General features: G+C 45.4%; 1 protein-coding gene across 1 annotated transcript in view; it reads right to left on the bottom strand.

The window, feature by feature from the left end:
- The window catches only part of EXOC4 (exocyst complex component 4), a 351,460-nt gene that overhangs the window by 114,517 nt on the left and 217,202 nt on the right, over positions 1-19,741 (bottom strand). The gene's annotated exons all lie outside the window — the stretch shown is intronic.

The following is a 19,741-nucleotide window of genomic DNA, read 5'->3' as shown; positions in this document are numbered from 1 at the left end:
AACCCTCCTTGTAAAATTTGGGCATGAACTCCTTTCCAAAATATCTCATGGATTAATGATTATTAGGAAAAATAATGAATGGTTCCTCACTTGGGGTTCACCAAATGTTGTGGTGCTCGCAGGGGTCCCAGGATGAGGGAAGAGATGAGAATCTTGACTCCATGTTTCAGAAGGCTGATTTATTATTTTATGATATCTATTATATTAAAAGAAAATTATATACTAAATATAATTTTTCAAATATCATTAATATAATATATATATTATATTAAAAGAAAATGATATACTAAGAGAATAGAAGAAAGGATTTCATCAGAAGGCTTGAAGGAAAGGAATGGAATGATAATAAAATCTTGTGACTCTCAGAGAGTCTGAGACAGCCGGACTATGATTGGCCATTAATTAGAAACAACCACATGAGACCAATCACAGATCCACCTGTTGCATTCCACAGCAGCAGATAATCAATGTTTACATTTTGTTCCTGAGGCCTCTCAGCTTCTCTGGAGAAAAAGATCCTAGCAAAAAGATCTTTCATAAAACATGTCTGTGACAAATGGATGAAAGCCAGACAGGGGTCCCACACAGCACAGATGCCCAAAATAAATAGAAAAAAAACAAGGAAAGACAGAAGTCTGGAAGATCCAGCACTGCCAAGGCCACCACTGGCCGTGTCCCCAAGTGCCACATCCACATGGCTTTAAATCCCTCCAGGAATGGGGATTCCAAACTGCCCTGGGCAGCTCCTTCCAACCTCTCCAGCCCTTTCCGTGAACAATCCAGTAAAAAACCAGACCCCAAATTTCTTGCTTTATCTCCCACTCTTTTATATTCCAAATAAACCCCAAAGTGAGTGACGATGACAGAGTACAAGGGATGAGAGGATGTTGAACAATGCCCAGAAAATCAATTTCCAACTGCTGTTTTTGTTATTTAGATTTAAGAAAAACACCCCTCACATAAAGGACTGTATGTCTGAGCTATGGAGAAGCCAGAGACAAAATGTAAAATTCAGCAGCATTGAGTAAACTATTACAAAATATCAATTTATAGACAAGCACATTAAATATTTTGTATTCAAGCTTCTTGCTTGTACCGTAAAAGTGGCAACTGGGTATAAATTTCAAGCAGAAACTCACAGCCTGCAAAAACAAAAGTACAATGCAACTTTGGAATGGAAATTTCAACTCCAAGGGTAATTTCCCGTTGCTGGCGCTCACCAGTGCATGAATTATCCTCTCAGAGATGCATAAATAGGAATTGTTTGATTATTTTATCAGCTCTCCATTTTATCAGATCTGCTGGAGCAGTGGGAGACATCCCAGGGATATTTGGAGATTCCTTGTTTGAAGGCACAGCAGGGGCAAAATTGCATCACCCCCATGGAGGAGCAGGGCCCGACCATGAAATCATAATTAATGCCACAACAATCTCTGAAGCAGCCAGGAAAGGGACAAATTAAAAGGAAAATATTGTCAGCATTTTATTTAAATGAACTTTGAAAAAGTCTGACACGACAGGAGCAACATTAGAGCCTGGTAAGGGATTATACGGGGAAATTACAGCAAAATTTGATGTAAAAAGACACAAAGTTTGTCACCATCACTGCTCTGGAGCCACAATTCCAAGTGATCCTGAGCTGCAGGACACTTGTCAAGAGTCCTGGTTTTCAAGAGTGTTGGGAAACCCAGGCAGGTGAATTTTCCTGCTCTAAAATTCCAGGTCACTCTGGATTCCCAACCAAACCAAGAACCTCTCCCACTCTGGGATTCCTCCACTCGGGCCTTGAGGGGCAACTGAGGGCGAGGATTCACAAATATTCTGAGTTGGAAGGGACCCACAAGGATCATCAAATCCAACTTTTAAATAAAGGGCCCAAAAGAACTCTCTAAACACCCTGGTGGTGACGACTTTGTCCCATCAAACCTCAAAGTCTGCAAAAACCTGATAAAAAACTTGGTAAACCAGGATTATGACACAAACCAAGAGAAACTGCCTAAATTATGAAATCCCAACGTCAAACTTCACTTCCAAGGACTTCCTGGAAATCCCTTCCTTGGAAATCCCAACGTCAAACTTCACTTCCAAGTGGGGCTGAGCAAAGGGCCAACACATCCATAAATAGGTGGCCAAACTGGAAATTCTGCCCTGTGGGGAGGCAAAAATTCTTCTCCTGGCACAGGGTGCCCAGAGAAGCTGCCCCTGGACCCCTGGAAGTGTCCAAGGAAAGGGTGGACAGGGCTTGGAGCAGCCTGGGATAGTGGGAGGTGACCCTGCCCATGGTTTGGGTTGGAATTGGATGGGATTTAAGGGTCTCTTCATCTCATTCTGTGATTTATTGAGATGAAAATGAAGTGGGAGGAGAACTTGGTTCTGCGTTGCAGCTGCTCTGAAGCCAATTTTCCTGAAACACCAGAGTGAGCACCAGGAATTGCTGGGAATCAGGATTCCCAGAATTCCATAAAAGCTTGAATGAGTGACAGCAGCATTACCTCCCTCCTGGAGCCACGTTTCCCAGATAATGGGATAATGGTGGCCCAGTGCTGGAGAGGAGAGGAGCACCACTGCAAAAGTCGTGTGGTGTGAAAAATGCGTGTATTTTATGATTGGCTTTTCGCAAATATTCAAATGAATATTATGTGTGTTGTGCTATAAAGTTATGCTGTATTAATTCTCTTAAGTAGTGGGCTAAATATAGTTTTAGATTATAGCAAAATGTTAAAATAGAAACTGCGCTATGTAGGATACTTTTCCTAAAGAAAGGACTCAGTGAGATAGCAGCCACAGGACACCTGAATCTTTCAGAGAAAGAGAATTTATTGCTCCATTATCAGGAGAAATGAACTTCTTCCTGTCTCAAAGGCACTGTTAGGATTCAGAGGAAGAAGTTGACACTGACCAGACAGAATCCCGTGTTTGAATGGAATTTATGCATCATGGATGAGGTGCATGAATATGCAACAGGCTGTTGTTTTTAAGGGTTAATCCTCTGTTAATGTGGGTCCTTTTTTGGGCTTATGCTGCCCAGAAAAGGTACCAGGACTGTCTGTAACTCTTTGTTTCTATTGTCTCATGTTGTCCTAGTCCAAATTGTCCAAATTATTATTACTCTAATTGTATTACTGTTTTTATACCCATTTTATTACTATTAAACTTTTAAAATTTTAAAACCAAGTGATTGGCGTTTTTCACATGTGGGATTAAACATCTCCCAGTTTTTATAGGGAATCCTGAGAAACAATCCTTGAGAAGGGCTGGAGATGGGAGAAATTCAGAAATACCCCAGGAAATCATATCCCTCCCACCATGCCAAGCCCAGCAGGAATTCCAGCCCTGCCCACCATGTGGGAAAGGCTCTGTTCAGTGTCAAATATTTGGATATTCGCAGTGAATCCTGGCAAACCACTCCAATTAGGGAGGAGGGGGGAGGCAGCTCTTGTGTCCCTCACGTTTCCAGCCCAGATGAGGCTGACAGCCCATGATTGCTGCAGACAGCCCCTAATTAACTGTCATTAGCAAACACATGTCAGGGCCCAGGCCGGTGCTGGATCTGCTAATTTTCCTCCAGAATACTAAAAACCGCCTTGAGACCAGCTGGTGAGTGAATTTTGTTGTCTTATTGGACATCCCCGACCTCCCCAGTTCCTAAAGCCTGCTGTTTGGAAGCAGTAATGGATTAAAAGTGTTTCCTTTCTTCCTCCTTGCTGTAGGCAGCCCTAAGGAGAAGGATTGGAACACAAACACAGGGGAAACTGAGAGCTCTGCAGAGCCAGGAAGCGACAAATGAAACAATTCCATCCAAACAACCACACTGAACGTGGAGCTGAGTTTGGTGCAGCCCCCTGCACAGCCAGACCTTAGTTCTGTCTTATTTTCATTAAATTAGAGCAGGTTTAAATTAATCCAGCTCTGTTTCTGCAAGCACAAGGGGAGCGTGGCAGAGGAGCTGGATGGAAATCTCCTCATGGAATTCCTGGTGAAATCAGCCCCTTTGTTGCACAAAGTCACCCAAAGGAAGGCAAATTTATGGATCCAGGTATCACTTGAAGGGGGTAAAAGAGAATTCCTCCCTGTGAGGGTGCAGAGCCTTGGGAGAGAATTCCCAGAACAGCTGTGGCTGCCCTGGATCCCTGGAATGTCCAAGGCCAGGCTGGACATCAGGGCTGGAGCAGCCTGGGATGGTGGGAGGTGTCCCTGCCATGGCAGGGGTGGCCCTGGATGATTTTAAGGTCTTTTCCAACCCAACCCATTCCATGATTCTTTGATATCTGTTTTAACCCTTCATTCACTGCAGATGCCTGTGATGCTCATGGGAAGTTCTCACCTTGTTGCCCTTTGCCATCACATTTCAAAAGCCCCATACCTTCTCAGTGATTTCTCGTGGGCATCTCCTCACAGCACCGACTCCTTCTCCTTCACAGCCAACAACTCCAAATCTCTCTCCTCACCCAACTAACCCCCTCTTTTGTAGCACTCATCTTATTGGACACAGCTGAGGCCTATTAAGGGCAGGCCTGTTCCTAATCTTTGGTGATTAGTACAGCTGCAGCTCCTCAGGGGTGAGACTGCCTCCTGCACTACCTTTTCTTACATTTCTATCCCTCCACAGTTGCCAACTGCTCTGGAATTCTTTCCAGATTTGGAACGAATTATCGGAATCAATCACTCCCTCCTGAGGGCACCATCAGCAGGATTCCACCACAGAAATCTTGATTTAACTTTCCCTTCATGCTTATACAGTGAAATATTCTCATCCCCTTCTCCAGGTGGACAACAGAAGGGACTGAGGGGGCACCTGATGTTTCCCACAAAACTCCTGTGAGACAAACACATCGAGGTGAAGCACAATCCCCCAATGAACCACGATGGTTTTGGGAATTTTGGGAATTGGCTCACATCCCCGAGGCACTCCTTGTGTGGGAATTTCCAGCACTGATGGCTGGAAATGATTCCTGAAACAGAGATTCCCACTAATGGGCATTTCCAGCAGTTCTCATTAACATCATTATTGATTCTTCCACTTCTCTGTGTTTTCTCCTCTGATTCTTCAAGTTCCTTTTGTTGTTTTTTTTTTTCCCCCTGTGATTTTCCAATCACAATATCCACCAGTTATTTTTTTTTCCCCCTGTGATTTTCCAATCACAATATCCACCAGCGCCCTCGTGCCATCGCTCCGTTCAGAGGAGTAAATCCCTCATTCCTGTGAAATGCCCATTTCCCAGCACATTTTCCATGGTGATTATGGACAGACAAGGTGCATTTGGAACATTTGCTCAGCAAAGCATTTCAGGCCATGCCGTGGAAGCACTCGGCAGTTCTTGCTGCTTTCACTCCTCTGTTCCCAAGGTAACTCAGTCACGGGGCAGAATTCAAACCACAGGTGAAAAATGCCACAATTGGACGCACGTAACCACGAGCCAAGCTCTGGATTTGTCTTTTTAAACAAAACCTTTCTGCTGATTTTGTGGCAGAGTTGAAAATAACTGCAATTAGTGAATGTTTAATAGATTGGTTCGTGTGTGAATTACAGAGGACTCCAGGAGAGTTTGCATTTCCTGCCTGGTTTCATTTCAGAGTTTAGGAAGGGTTTTTTAGGTTCCACGCACTCATTAATATTCTGCTCCTCTGCTGATAAAGTTCCCATTCAATGCCACATTTCTTGAAAAATGCAAAGAAACGTCCCCAACCTTCCTGGGATGAGGACAAATCCTCCCTATCTCCCTCCATAATCCTGGCCATGTTTGTATTTTCCTTCAGGAGAATTATTTCCCCCACCTGCTCCTCCTGTAGGAGTTGCTTCCTCCTTTTCCTGCTGTCCTGTTCTTCCCAACTAAAACACGTTTATCCTGGTTCCCCCAAATACCAAACACATTTTGCAGAATTGATCAGCAACTCAAATTTTAAGCAAGAACCTGCAGAAGTCAAAGCCCTAAAGATTTCCCAGACAGAGAGAGGCACAACCCAGATGGGTGTGGGTGTGTGGATGAACACCAACCCTACTGATAAATAACAATACCTGGTTATTAACTCCCTTCTGGAACATGATTAAGGATATTTATGGCATCACTTTCCTTTCTGTTTTAGGAACTGAACAGAAATTCTCCCCTGAAATGGGCGCAGCATTAAAACCCCGACAGGGCTCTGGCTGTGTAATGTGTTTATGGCTCTCTGCATTTTAAAAAAATTAATTAAAAGCTTGGTAAAAGGTCAGAAGTTGCACAGGGTTACATTTTTCAAGCATGAGAAAGCAGTTTCTTTCCAAAGCCTGAAGACAAACATACTTTTTCTTTGTCAGACAGAAAAAGGTCTTGGAGGGTGATAAATAGCAGAGCTGTCCAATTTTGTAATCCAGTCAGAAAAAATAGACATCTTTGTGCCGAGGTACAAATCAAACCAGCTTTTTCTTTCTTTGCTTAATCACCAATTAAAAGTACAATATATTATGTGAACTTTCAGGTAATCTAAATTGAATTTCATTCACATTAAAGAATGCAACCTCTCATTTGATAAAAATGGAGCAACTATTCTTTTGGAGAGCCCATGGAATCAGTAATTTAGCTGAACTGGAGAGTGTGTGGCTTCTCAGAAAAGAATTACACTGCTGATTGTGTTAAGCAAATAATAATTAACACAAGTACATACAGCTCTAATTAGCGAGGAACTTAATTAAACAAATACACCAGCACAGCAAAATGCATAACAAAGTAATTGTACAGCGCCTTGCCAACGTGGCTTTTCTTTTTACACGGTGATGGTAAAACAATTTTGGGTAGAGAAGAGCAGAAATCAGGCCCTGCCCAGCCCCTCTGAAACACACACAGACCCCAGGAAATGATGTGGAATTCCCTGCACTGCCTGGAATCCCCTGCATCCCTATTTCCCATGACGTGGAAGAGCTGTGCACAAAAACTCCGAGCAGCTCTGGGTTTCAGGGCTATGAAGGAAAATTCCTGATTCCCTAAATTAAAACAATATAAAACTTCAATCTGTCATCTCTAACCCTTTATCTTGTTCTGGCAGCCTGGAAAATGTACCCTGAGGTTGAGGCATGGAGTTATGGAAGAGCTGAAGTTGGAAAATTGTCCAAGATTGTCCAAGACTGAGTCTGGGTGGGTTTTGGGGATCTTCCAGGATAAAAATTCCACAACCTCCCTGGGCCACCTGCCCTCACATGAAAACCACATTTCCCGATGTTCACAGCATCCCAGGATGGAAAAGACACCAGTGGGATCATCTGGTCCCAGTCCCTGCTCCAGCAGGGCCATCCCAGAGCCCTGGCGCAGAATTGCATCCACACAACTCTGGAATATCCCCAGGGAAGGAGATCCCACCCTTTTGTGGACAATCAATTCCAGTGCTCTGTCACTGCACAGGAAATAAGATTTTCCTCCTGTCCAGGTGGAATTCCCTCATGTTGAAGTGGGAAGCGACTTCAGTCACTGATTTCAGGCCTGCAGATACCAGGTCCATGGTAGCGAGCATGGAAAACTTGGATTTTCCTGGCATTTTCCCTCTGGCAGTCAATAAGCCTGGAAAGTTTGCATGAAGAAGGATTCTCCCATCCTTCTTCCAGCACAGCATGGGAGAATTCCCAAGGTCATATCAGTGCTTGTGGAAACACAAAAGGTGTCTCCAACAACTCCAAAAAACTTGGAAAGTTGCCTCACAAAGACTGCTGTGACCAACTGGAAGTGGTTTATTCCAGAAAAAAAACAACTTTTTTCTGAAACACACCTCGAATTTCACCAGATGTTTTTTTCTACAAATCCCTGGAGTTAAGCAGAGGTTTGTCCATGACTCTGAGTCCTTCACACCAAGGTTTGGAAGTTCCTACACCTGCCCTGTTCCCAGCTCACCCTCATTTCCCCCAGGGATTTTATCCATCCCTGTGTTTGTGAGCAGAGAGATGAAGGTTCAAAATTTGTCTGCAAATTCCCAAAAAACCCTCTTGTCCCTGTGGAACAAACTCCAGGGAATTCAGCACCCCTGGCGGGTCACCAAGAATCTGAAGGAAGATCCTCCCACCCCAAAAATTCCCCAATATCTGGATGGACACCTTGGCACCAACACACATCCTCCAGAGAGGAGAACAATCCCTTTTTGTTTGTTCTCAACACCATTTTCCCCACACCAGTTTCATCCTCAATCTTTTAAGCTTGTAATTTCCTCCTAAATAATTTATGCAGCACAGAAATGAGGATTGTTTTTTTTGCCTCGTTTTTGTCCCTGTTTAAGTATTTCCAGCCAGTAAAGACATTTTTAATCAGTAAAAATAAAGGGAATAGAACTGGGGGGAGCTCTTTATGGCTGAGGAGTTGTGGGCATCTTTGAAACAAAAATGCAACACCCCAACTGCATCTTTAATATCTTTTATGAGTCTGTCTGTGAAGCAGCAGCAGCAGTGTTGATACAGCCTAATTAAATCAATTCATCTGTGGAACTTTGCAGTGCTTGGACTTTTTCCAGCAGGGCTCCTTGGAGCATCTTTTTTTCCATTCTCAATCTCTTCCCAAATTTTCTGAGGTAAACAACAACAACAACAAAAATGATAGTTTCTTTCCTGACATTCTACAATCACTGAAGGTTGAAGCCCCAAAGGATTTTTTTCCTTGATGTTAAACTTTGTGTTTATCAATCCTGTTCTCAGCCGCAAGCTCCTCGCCACCACCCCGCCCTTCATTATTTCCCAATTTATTATTTGTATTCCCATGGTGCCCGCAGGCTTTGAGGAGCACTAATTTAGCCATGGTTTCCCTTCCCTTTTTTGTTTTTTATTTCATTTCTGGGTGACAAACTGGGAGATCAGGCTTAAAATTCACGGAGTAAGGAGCACAGGAACTCAGAGTGTGATTTGGAATTGCAGGCCCTGAGTTTGCTCAGGGTTCTGGGGGTGTTTGCCCACCATGGGATGCTTTTGTTCCCCTCTGGCACGACAGAAGCACTTCCTTGTCAAAGATCTTCAGATCTGAAGCAGGAAAGTTGGTTTTTTATTTCATTTTAAACTTGGGGTTTTTTTGTGTTTTGATGGCCACATGTGCCATGTCAGCTTCTATGTGATTAAGAGGATGGAGAGTCTATGAAGAATTTAATGAAATTGAAAAGCTGCTGAAATTAAAAGGCTGCTGTCCATGACTACAAGAGCTCCAACACCCTAAAGAACTGAAGCAAGAGATGGACACATACATCCCAAAGCCAAAGACTCTGGAATTCCTGTTCCACTTGTGTTACACCCACAGAATCCCCAAAAAAAGCTGGGTCTTTAATAATAATCTCCAGAAAACCACTCTGACTCCAAAAAACTTGGTTTTTAAAATAAGAAATGAGGATTATGGAGGTATTTTCTAATTTGTGGAATCACAGAATGGGTTGGAAAGGACCTTTAAGGGTCCCCTGATCCAACTCTTTTGTCATGGGCAGGGACATCTTTATGGATTTTATGGATTCCCACAAAGATCAGGTTGCTCAGAACCCCATCCAATCTTGAAGGAAATGAGAAAAGGAGAAAGGAAGGGAAGGGAAAAGAAAGAAAAGAAAGAGAAAGAGAGAGAAAGAGAGAGAAAGAGAGAAAGAAAGAGAGAGAGAAAGAGAGAAAGAAAGAGAGAAAGAAAGAAAGAGAGAAAGAAAGAAAGAGAGAAAGAAAGAGAGAAAGAAAGAAAGAGAGAAAGAAAGAAAGAGAGAAAGAAAGAAAGAGAGAAAGAAAGAAAGAGAGAAAGAAAGAAAGAGAGAAAGAAAGAGAGAAAGAAAGAAAGAGAGAAAGAAAGAGAGAAAGAAAGAGAAAGAGAGAAAGAGAGAGAGAAAGGAAGAGAGAAAGGAAGAAAGGAAGGGAGGGAGGAAGGGGAAAGGGGAAAGGGGAAAGGGGAAAGGGGAAAGGGGAAAGGGGAAAGGAGAAAGGAGAAAGGGAGAAAGGAGAAAGGAGAAAGGAGAAAGGAGAAAGGAGAAAGGAGAGGAAAAGAAAAGGAAAAGGAGCTTGGTCTGGGGGAAGAAAGGAAATCTTGCAAATAAAACTCCCAAAGAAAGGAGAGATCAAACAGCAGAGAACTCACCTGAGGCACAGTAAATATTCCCAATAAAAGTAATAAGGTGGACAATATAAACACAGGTGCAGCTGTTTAATCAGTGCTGGCTTAGAGGGAATCTTCTCCAATTAAATTAAAACAGCACAGAAATGGGATATAAAACTCCTTTTTATGATATTTTAATATGATATTGGATAGTCCAAGTGGGTAATTTAGCACTATCACTGTACCAAGGTTCAGCCTCCATCCCCTCTGATGGAAACAGAACCTGTGGAAGATGTTGTCTTTCCCCCACCTTAATCCTATCCTGCAAAAAATCCTAAACTTCAAATGATTCTACAGAACAAGTTTTATTCATCAGCACAAACTGCATCAATATCCAAAATCAACCAACCTGCCTTGAGCACAGGTTCAGGTGGAGCCTAATTTCCATTTCATTGACTTGGGTGAAAAATTGTGATGCACACCCACAATCTGGGGTGGGGGGGGAAGTGCACATTTTGGGCAAAACCCCAAATGTTTTTTAGGTTTTGTGTGCAGAGAGGAGATTCCTCCTCCAATTCCCGGCCTGGAGTTTTCCCCTCCTGTTTCTGGCTGGACTTTGGAGCTTGCCCAGATCCAACCTTTCCTTTTTCCTAACAGGAGCCACTCAATATTTTTATTTCACTCTGCTCCTGCAGGAATTTCTGCCCTTTCCAAGAGCTCTTCCGAGCCCTTTTGTGAAGCTGAACAACCAGAACCAGCCCCAGGTACCACAGGGAAAGTTCCAAACCAGTCCAGTGCAATGACATATTAACCCTCATTAACACTTTGTTAATTTCCTAATTGATGATCATGGTAGTCTTTATAAGGGAACTTTCCAAGTTTTTTTGGGTTGTTGGAGACACCTTTTGTGTCTCCACAAAAAAAAAATTCCCTAAATCCCTTGCCCCTGCTTTCCACCTCACCTCACCACCTCCTCTTCCCCTCACTTTCCCTTCTGTCAAAGCCTCATACAAGAAACTCTGAGCTGCTTAAAAAGAGCAATAAAATGTTATTACGCTCAATAACTTCCAGCAGAATCAAATCTTCCCTCGGAAACAATCGAATTCTGAAAGCAGCATCCACCACCTTCCCTGCAAAGCACAATATATTGGGAGGAAAAAACCAACCTCGGCCGGGGCTAAAGCAGGATTTTAACGCTTGCTTATCCTGGGAGAAATCTCTGACGGGGAATTTGAAACGGGAAAAGGCACAAAGGATTTCTGGGATGGCGTTCAGCCTTTTGTTTTACCTACTGTGAGCAAACAGATGATCAGAGGAGGGGATAAAAGGCTTTTTCTTTGGATCAAGGATGCTTTCTGAAGGGATGGGATAGAGGTGATCAGAGGAAATCCAGCTGCAGCAGTGAGGAAGGGTTTCTATAATAGATTATAAAGCCTTAATGCATTCCAAACACACAGAAAAGCAGTTTGGTTTGGCTTGCAGGAGTTCAGGGCAGCGTGGAGAGACATTAGCAAGTCAAAGCAGCAGCAGCATTACTGAGGGATCAAACAAAAACACCTTAATTTTGGAGTATTTTGCTATTAATAGTCTGGCTAAACAAGTTCTAGCCAGGTTTTCCCAAGGAAAATGGGAATTTTGCTCAGCAGAGTGGTGACATTTGCAAATTTGTGCTTATAAAAATAGTGTTTGGTTCCAGGGCCTCAAATCACACCCAGGTGGGACAGGGGATCCACGGCCACAGGAGCCCATCCATGGGGATCCATGGGCACAGGAGCCCATCCATGGGCACAGGAGCCCATCCATGGGGATCCACGGGCACAGGAGCCCATCCATGGGGATCCATGGCACAGGAGCCCATCCATGGGGATCCATGGCACAGGAGCCCATCCATGGGGATCCACGGCCACAGGAGCCCATCCATGGGGATCCACGGCCACAGGAGCCCATCCATGGGGATCCACGGCCACAGGAACCCATCCATGGGGCATGGGCACAGAGCCCATCCAGGGGATCCATGGCACAGAGCCCATCCATGGGGATCCACGGGCACAGGAGCCCATCCATGGGGATCCATGGGCACAGGAGCCCATCCATGGGGATCCACGGGCACAGGAACCCATCCATGGGGATCCACGGGCACAGGAACCCATCCATGGGGATCCATGGGCACAGGATCCCATCCATGGGGATCCACGGGTGCAGGAGCTCCCAGAGGATGGAGCAGGCTCTGCTCCAGGCCCAGCGGTGACACCAGGGGAAGGGGCAGAGACTGAGCCCAGGAATTCCCCCTGGATGTGGGGCAGAGCTTTACACAATCACAGCATCCCTGGGTTGGGAGAGACCTTCAAGGCCATGGAGTCCAGCCCAGCCCCTGGCACCCAGTGCCCCATCCAGGCTTGTTAAACACCCCCAGGGATGGTGACTGCACCCCTCCCCGGGCAGCCATTGCAGAACTTTATCCCCCTTGCTGGAAAAGCTTTTTCCTGCTCTCCAGCCTGAATTTCCCTTGGCACAGCTCGAGGCTGTGTGCTCTGGTTGTGTCAGAGCTGCTGGAGAAAGAGCCCGAGCCCAGCTGGGCACAGGCACCTTTCAGGGGCTGCAGGGAGTGCTGGGGGCAGCCCTGGATGATTTTAAGGTCCCTTCCCACCCAAACCATTCCATAATTCCTTTGGTACATCTCATGGTAAATGTGACAAAAGCGTGCAGAGGGGAAAAGGTCACCTGGTAAACCATTCCCAAATTTCACTTTTTGTAATTACCACATGAAAACTCCAGGAAAAACCTTGGCAGAAATGTTCTAGCTGGGATGGGGTTGGCTCCTCGAGCTGGGAAGGTGACTGTGACAAGGGAACAACACTTGCACAAACTCCTTTCCACATCAAAGGGGACTTGAAAAGGCTTCATCCCGTCCTCACTATTGCACAGAGCACAACAAAACTGCAGCTCAGCCCGGCCACTGAATTCACAGGGAAAGAGCAGACACTGGGCTGCCTTTGAAACCTGATTTGCATCAAATAGCCACTCCAACGGGAGCCAAATGCTGGGAAGCACTAATGAAGATAAAGCTGCTACATGAGAATGATGCTTTTGAAGAGAATCCCCCATGCCCTCCTTCCCTGCAGGTCCTGCTCACAGGAAACCTCCTCAGGGCAGGAGCCCAGCTGGGAGAACTGCACGAGGCACACTCTGCTGCCTCAGGAGAACATTGGTGGCCAAATCCCACCCCTGGAGGTGTTCAGCCATCCTGGAAGTGCTCAAGGCCAAGTTGGACAAGGTTTGGGGCCCACAGAAGGTGTCCCTGGCCATGAAGACACCCCTGGCCATGTAGGCATCCTTGCCCATGGAAGTTGTCTCTGCCCATTGAAGGTGTCCTCAGACATGGAAAGTGTCCTTACCCATTAAGGAGTCCCTGCCCATGGAAGATGTCCCTACCCATGGAAATGTCCCTGTCCATGGAAGGTGTCCCTAGCCATGAACACGTCCTTAGCCATGGAAGATGTCTCTGCCCATGGAAAGTGTCCTTGGCCATGCAGGTGTCCCTCCCCATGGAAGGTATCTCTGTCCATGGAAGATGTCCTTGCTCATGAAGGAGGCCCTGCTCATGAAGATGTCTCTGCCCATGGAAGGTGTCCCTGCCAATAAAGGTGTCCCTGCCAATGGAAGGTGTCCTTGGCTCATGAAGGTGTCCCTGCCCGTGGAAGGTGTCCATGGAAGGCATCCTTGCCCATGGAAGGCATCCTTAGCCATGGAATATGTCCCTGCCCATGAAGGTGTCCTTGTCCATGAAGGTGTCCCTGCCAATGGAAGGTGACCCTCGCCATGAAGGTGTCCCTGCCCACAGAAAGTCTCTATGGAATGTGTCCCTGCCCATGGAATGTGTCCCTGACCATGGAATGTGTCCCTGACCATGGAAGGTGTCCCTGCCCACAGCAGAGGTTGGACTTGGATAATCTTTAAGATCATTCCATCCCAAACCACTCCAGCAATCACTGCTTGGTCCTTCAGACACCCACAAAGCCAAACCTCGTGGTAGGAAAGTTTAAAACAAGGTTAAACAGCCCAAAACCAAGCTCAGACCACGAAGTAGCAGCAGCAAGGGCCTCACCACCAAATGCTTTAATGTCCAAATTTTTTCAAACCAAGATTAATTCCTTGTGGGAACTGAGTCTCCCACAGAAAAGCAAAAGGAACCATGGATTTCTGTCACCGTTTCAGTGACAGCTCAGAATCTCATTTTATTTTCATATGCTCAGAGAAACTTCTCTTTCTTAGCACAAACACTGATGTTGCTTTTTTTTTCCAGTTTTAAACCCAACAAATGAGAATTGGACTTGGCATCAACAAGAGGCTTTTAGAGAGAACAACTTTAAATTTGTGTCTGTTGATAAACAGCAAAGATGATCCTAAAGGGAACTGGGAGGAACTTTTAGGACCTTCAGATCAGTGGCCACAACACTACAAAAATATTGACCCGGGATTTTCTTTGTGTGGCTCATCTAGGCCATCAACAGCCTAAATTTGGCAACTTTTGTCTCAAAATAAAAACGTACCTGAATTTTCAGGAGGGGGGAGAAGGGCCCATCTTTCTCCCTCATAAAAAAAAAAAGGCAGCTACAGACACGGAGCTCTGGCTGATTATTAAGGTTTTTCAGACCAAGGGGAGAAAATTGAGGGCTGCAGTGATGTGACAATCTTACAAATCACACCTTGGATGCCACCTTTGAAGGGTTCAGTCTGTTAATGGTCTGTGCCTCAGGGAGAGCAGGGGAAGGAGGGGGCAGCTCCTCGTTAAAATTCCACAATTCCATTGCCTTCCCAACAAAGAAGCCACGACTGGCACCAAGCAGGGACACCTGGGTCACCACCATATGGCAGCACAGCAGGGGCACAGCGCCCAGGACGTGGCGGCAAATTGAGATTTTTTTTTTTTTTTAAAAAAAAGCTGCCTTGGAATCGTGAGAAATGACAAAAAAGCTTCTGCACATTTGGGGAAAAAAAAAAAGAAAAAAGAAAAAAATATAAATTTTAGATTTCTCCAGTGAGAGCCAAGCTCTGACAGCTCTTTGGGGGCTTTTGCAGGTCCTGGTGCTTTTACAGCTGTGTCTACCAGGACTCCTCAGTAACACTTCCAAATTAATTCCGACACTTCCCACATGAAAAGCAGAACTTTTGGAAACAGGGGTAAAAGGAAGTGTGATAGATTCAACTATTAAAAAAAAAAAAAGCCCAAACAATCCAAGAAATCCTCCTGCTCCTTTCTCTGTTTTCCAAGGCTGTGGTGAGATCTCTGGTGGGCAGAAGGTGCTGCTCAGGGCCAGGACTGTGTGGGATCCCTATTCTGGTTCCTCTGGATGCAGGAGTAACAGAGGGGACATTTCCATGGCTTGGAAGGATGGAGAGAGGCTGGAAAGGGCTCTGAGTCCCTTTTGAAGCAGCTCAGGTCAGTCCTCCAGCCCAGGTCTGATCCTCTCCAGCACAGCTGATTTTTAGATAATTACTTTGGAAAAGGACATTCCTTTGGTTTGCAAAAGGACATTCAGGGACACCACAGCTTTTATTCAGCCCTGGGGTAAAAAGTCAATTTATGGAGAAGGGAAGAGAGTGCAGGACAATGGAACAGATTTTTCCCTCTTGCAGAGCATGGTTTAAGTCAGAAAGCCCTCCCCAGGCTGCCAGGGAAGGACCATTAAGGTGCCTTCACCCACCAAAACTGAGAATCAGCCGGGGCTCCTCATCCCTGGCAGTGTCCAAGGCCAGCCTGGACACAGTGGGAGGTGTCCCATGTTCCAGCCATGGTTTGGGCTGGAATGAGACGATCTTCATGGTCTCTTCCAACCCATAACCATCCTGTGGCTTTCCCCCTTTAATTCTGAGTTTACCATGACCTCTCCCAGCCCCCCAGGCTGCTCCTCTGCATGTTGGGTGTTCCCTGTCCAAGCGGGAAAGGTGGCACCTGACCCCAGCCCTGCTCTGCCCCATCTCACAGAGGCTCTGTTGGCACAGCTGTGATCATCTCATCCTTCATTCACCCTGTGGGTTCCCTGGCTGAGCAAAGGAGGGATCAGAAAACGCCACAGAACATTTTTATGGATGATTCAGCACTGCAGCACGTGGGTTTATGGGTTTGGTTTTTTTTTTCCTCCCATCCCCAAAAACAAAAACCCTGCTGGGATTTTTCTTTGTTTGGGGTGACAAACCATCAGTTCCCCTTTCCTTTCTGGATCTCAGACTATCCAGGAAATAAGTAGCCTCAGAACTCCATGGATGCCCCAAAGCCAAGGAGAAACGAGCAACACATCCCTCAAAACTTTTTGTCTTCCTCTGTTCCCAGAGATCTTCCCAGACATCCAAGCCCTGGGCTGCTGCCAGGGCAGCTGATGCTCTGGGGCAGGAAAACGAGGCCAAACAGGTACAGAGAGAATGGCACAGCTGCTCTGTGGCACCATGGAAAAATACAAATCAACCCCATTCTTCTCCTGTCTCCTTGAGAACCCCTTCATGCGCTCAAACAAAAAGCCTCAATTTCAATTCCCACTTGGATTTGTGGAATTCTGACAAGTCCTCAGTCAAGCAAGATCCCCTCCTTCAATCAGCCCCCATTTTCTGGAGATGCTGGAGAAGGAGGAAGCTGAAGTAATTATTGAAAAATCATAAGCAGCAGCTTTGCCCTAATTGCCAGGACTCCTTTGTCATTTTTTAAATTGATTACACAAGTATTGACTGAACTCCCCGAGTCTTGTGCTGATAGGAACAGCAGCCGGAGAAAAACAAAATGCAATTAAGCATCCCAATATCCTGCTGGACATTCGTGACTGGGAACAAAAAAAAAAGAAGGAAGGAAAGAAGGAAAATTAAAGCCTGGAAGAAAATCCCCACTGGTGTCATCCACAGTCAGCAACAGCTGGATGTCTGTGATGGGAGCAACGTCCTTGTCCAGAAAAAGTGTTTTATCTCCTACATTCCCAAAGTGGTTGCATTTAATTCCTTATTTTAAAAGATGGAATGGTTTGGGTGGGAAGGACCTGAGAGATCATCTCATTCCACCCCTGCCATGGCAGGGACACCTCCCACCATCCCAGGCTGCTCCAGCCCCAGTGTCCAGCCTGGCCTTGGCCATTGCAGGGATGCAGGGGCAGCCCCAGCTGCTCTGGCAATCCCAGCCCAGCCAGGAATTCCTCATTGCCAAGATGCCATCCATGCCTGCCCTCTGGCAGTGGGAGCCATTCCCTGGGTGCTGTCCCTGCAGGCCTTGGCCCCAGTCCCTCTGCAGCTCTCCTGGAGCCCCTGCAGGCCCTGCAATGTGCTGGAAGCTCTCCCTGGAGCCTTCCCTGCTCCAGGGGAACATTCCCAGCTCTCCCAGCCTGGCTCCAGCTCTGTGTATTCCTCCGGATTCACCTCAGCAATTCTGGCCAAAGGAATTTTTGTGGATTTGTTTTGGTTTTGTTTCTCTCCTCCACCTGGCTCTGATTTTTTGACCATCTCGACCCCAACTTCTAAACCAAAATGAAATCTCTCTCATTTCCAGCTGTTCCACGCCCATCTCACTGAGCTCTGCCCTTATCACCAAAAACTTTTCTAAAAAGCTCCTTTGATTGGAACAATTTAAAGAGCAGTTTTTATCATCCTTCTTCCGTGGAAGAAAAAAAAAAAAAACAACTTCATACCACAACATCACCTGCAAGTGTAACAGGAGAAAGGGATTGTATCCCAATCCTCCAGATCCATCTGCTCTCAAGCAGACAAGAACAACTTCCAGGAGGCTCCTGGTGATAAGCCTGCCTTGACGTGGATAGGGATTGCAGGAATTGATTTCCTAGGTTGTTTCAGATATGATAAGAAGCATAAATAGTGCACAAGAACTCCTGAGTTTGCAGATACCACTCTCTTCATTTCTCTTCCAGCTAATCATGATTTTTTTTTTGAAGAAAAAACCCCCACATTTTTAGTATTGAATTTTTAGCATTGAAAAATAGTGTTATTTTTCAAACAAGATCTGCAGCGTTCAGGGACAGGGCAGGTATGGTGCAGATCAAATAAACTACTCCACTTTTCAAGATGAACAACCAATTATGAGATAAAGAAAATTAAAAATAAAATATTAAAATATGTTTACAGCATTATTCTCAACTGTTTGACCAGAGGGAGGAATCAGCAGGTGTAGTGAGAGGGTTCAATAATGTCTGTAAAGGTAATTAGCAGGTGCAATCATCTCTCCAGAATAATCTCTGATTATTCAGAGATTTTAAACACAGGGGATGGGATGGAGCTCTCAGCACTTAGAACTCTTCACTGAATTAAACTCCAAGTAATAAAGTTTTACCATAAACCACACTTTGAAGATGAAGAAAATCCTTCCAAGAAGAGTTTTCCCCTCTGTTTCACAAAATATTGACCTGCTCTTTCTGGTTATGAAACCAAATTAAAATTTAATGTAACTCTGGTTTGTTTCTTGCTTTTTTAGCGAGGCTGGACAAGGAAAGTGGATGGTCAATTTAAGGTTTTTTGCCTGCAAAAAACCCCCAGCATTTACACCCCAGCTCAATACAAACAATTTCACATTCTGCAATGTGATGTAAAATGAAACTCTATGTTTTTTCAACAATTCCCTGCAAAACTTTATAAATGGTGTCAGCTGAGAGAACACCAAACCATGGCCACCAAGAGCACCTTGATGGTGGAGCTCAGCACTGTTGTTGTTCAGGGGCTGTTTTAGTCTAAAAAAAGTGAATTTTCACAGAATGAACCCCAGAATGGTTTGGTTGGAAGGGACCTGAAGGCTCATCTTGTTCCAAACCCCTGCCAGGAGCAGGGACACCTTCCACTGCTCCAAGAACTGTGCCAGCATTTCTGATTGCAAGCAGAACTGTTAATATCCAACTATTCCCAAACAGGAGTGGTGCAGAGGGAGTGATTTCCCAAAACAGGGAGAGGATCCATGTCCCAGCCCAAGGGATGAGCAGCCCCAGTGGTGGCCTTGGGAGAAGACACGAGGGAGATGTTTGGCTGCAGCACATCTGGTTGTGCTCCTCCAAACTGTTGTCATCTTATTACAAAATTCCTCACCTTCTCGGTGATTTCTCATGGGCAGCTCCTCACAGCACGGCCAACAAACTCCAACAACTCCTCACCCAGCCAACCCACTCTTTTATAGCACTCATCCTTATTGGACACAGCTGTGGCCTGTTCCTAATCTTTGGTAATTAGTACAGCTGCAACTCCTCAGGGGTGAGATTACTTTCTACACATTCTTTATTTTCTTACATTCTATCCCCCCACAACAAACTGCATTTCCCATCCAAAATCCAGCTGTGGGATGGAGCCTGTGGCATTAGGAGTGATTGTCACTCAAGGGCACAGCCCAGCACAGGGTCCTGTTGTGCCTCAGCCCATGGATCCAGCCTGGCCACATCCCTCTGGCAGATCCACATCCCACCCAGCCTGGTGTGATCCCAGAACAGACTGAAGGTGCCCTTGATCTGTTGGCATCTATTGCAGGGGCTCCATATCACAAAAGTTGTCTCCTATCACAAAAGTTTCACACCTTCTTGGTGTTTCTTGTGGGCATCTCCTCACAGCACCAACTCTTCTTCACAAAGCACCCAACTCACTCCAGTTCCCTTCTCAACCACTCAACCTACCCTTTTATAGCACTCTTCTTCTCACTGGTTACAGCTGTGGCCTGTTCCTAATCTTTGATAATTGGCCCAGCCGCAGCTCCTTAGGGGTAAGATTGCTTTCTA

The sequence above is a fragment of the Camarhynchus parvulus genome, chromosome 1A (assembly GCF_901933205.1).
Source record: "Camarhynchus parvulus chromosome 1A, STF_HiC, whole genome shotgun sequence".
Taxonomy (NCBI): domain Eukaryota; kingdom Metazoa; phylum Chordata; class Aves; order Passeriformes; family Thraupidae; genus Camarhynchus; species Camarhynchus parvulus.
Note: the sequence above shows the minus strand (reverse complement) of the source record. Positions and strands in the feature narration are given on the sequence as shown.